This window comes from Aquarana catesbeiana, linkage group LG04, assembly GCF_042186555.1.
Source record: "Aquarana catesbeiana isolate 2022-GZ linkage group LG04, ASM4218655v1, whole genome shotgun sequence".
Classification (NCBI taxonomy): domain Eukaryota; kingdom Metazoa; phylum Chordata; class Amphibia; order Anura; family Ranidae; genus Aquarana; species Aquarana catesbeiana.
In genome coordinates, this window is record NC_133327.1 from 184,447,568 (window position 1) to 184,449,716 (window position 2,149).

A 2,149-nucleotide genomic window follows, 5' to 3' on the forward strand; every position below is an offset into this window, starting at 1 on the left:
TCAAAGTCAGTACAGGAATCACAGCCTACAGGCAGCAAGGTACAATGGGTTACATAGTCTTTAGGCATTGAACATAAACGGCAGAGGAGAAGCAGGGATTACAGGAAGTTGTGGAAAGAGACGGTCACCAGACAGGCAGAACTCACAACATGGAAGGACATTTTCAAGTAAGCTTATATTGGATTGTCAAAAGTAACAATTGTATGTAATGTTATTACAATAATGATGTTATATTATTATTATTATACAGGATTTATATAGCGCCAACAGTTTGCACAGCGCTTAACCAAATGAAGGCAGACATTACAGTTACGTTACAATTTGGTACAAGAGGAATCAGAGGGCCCTGGTCATTAGAGCTTACAATCTAGGAGGGAGGGTTAATTGATACAAAAGGTAAGAGCTGTGGGAGAAGAGCTGATGGAGCAAGTAAAATGGGGTATTAGTTAGAAGCAGGATAGGCTTCTTAAAAGAGAAGGGTTTTCAGGGATCATCTAAAGATAGATAAATTAGTGGACAGTTGGACAGATTGGGGTAGGAAGTTCCAAAGGATGGGAGAAGCTGGAGAAATCCTGGAGGCGAGCATGGGAGGAGGTGACAAGGGAGCTAGAGAGCAGGAGGTCTTTGGAGGACTGAAGAGAGCAGCTTGGTTGGTATTTTGGGACTAGGTTAGTGATGTAGCTGGGGCAAAGTTGTGGATGGCTTTGTAAATTATTGTTAGTACTTTGAGTTTCATTAGTTGGGCGAGTGGAAGCCAGTGCAGTGATTGGTAGAGGGGTGGAGGACACTGAACGGTTGGTAAGGTGAATGAGTCTTGCAGCAGCATTCATTGTGGACTGAAGGGGGGATAGTCTATGTAAAGGTAATCCAATGGGGAGTGAGTTGCAGTAGTCGAGGCGAGAGATAACTAGGGAGTGAATTAGAAGCTTGGCGGTGTCATTGGTTAGAAAGGGGCGTATTCTAGAAATGTTGCGGAGGCTAAGGTGGACTTATAGTTGTGCCATTGATCTTGACAGAGTAGGGGCATGTGGGGGAGGAAATATTATGCGCTCGGTTTTAGAAAGATTCAGTTTGAGGAAGTTGTGTGACATCCAGGCTGATATGTCTGTTAGTAAATCAGTGATGTGTGAGGAGACTAATGGGGTGAGCTGAGGGGTAGAGAGATAGATTTGGATGTCATCGGCATATAAATGGTAGCAGAAGCCATGGGAGGCTATCAGCGGACCCAGGGAGGATGTGTAGATTGACAGGGCTTTTTTTTCGGAGAATAGGTGCAGGAACTCCCCCCATCTGAGTCACCCCTTGTCTCTGCCCCCTACCCACCTCTGACCACCATCCCTTGATTCCACCCCCTACCCACCTACCAGTACTGCCCCTTTTAGAGAATACAGAACCAAGTATCATTTTGTGGTGCTAAATCATTTGTATGGAAGATGATGATAAAAAAAAAAGCAATAAAATAGATCCCCTGCAGCCAGCAACAATAGAATCCCAGCAATAGATCCCCACACAACAATAGACTCCCCCAGCAACAATGGACTCCACTCCAACAACAATAGATTCCCTGCAGCAACAGTGAACTACCCACAACAAAATATCACACCCAGTAACAAAATATCCACCCAAGCAACATTAGACCCCCCTAGCAGCAACAACAGATCTCCCAGCAGCCAGCATCAATAGATCCTCCAGCAGCCAGTAAAAATAGACCTCTCCCTCAACAGTAGATCCCTTCCAGCAACATAAGACCCCCCAGCAACAATATATTCCCCAACAGAAACAATAGACCCTCACACAAAATCAGATCCCCACCGGTGACAATAGATCCCCCAGCAGCCAACATCAATAGACCCTCCAGCACACCCCACACCCCATGCTATTACATACATTCAGTGCTGGAGGTGCCGGAACTGCGTTGGAATATGTATGGAATAATGACCATTGGTTTTAGCTGTTAGTAAGTCATCTGTGAGTCATGTTATAAAATGGAAGTGTAAGCTGTAACTATATATTTCCTTTAAAGTGGTTGTTAAGCAACTGTACTACAAACATCCCATTCCCTCTATTAGCTAACATTATCTATCCTAGTGTCTATGCTGAAAAAAAAATGCAGATTATACCTTATATCAGAGCATCTCCCGGCTCTCAC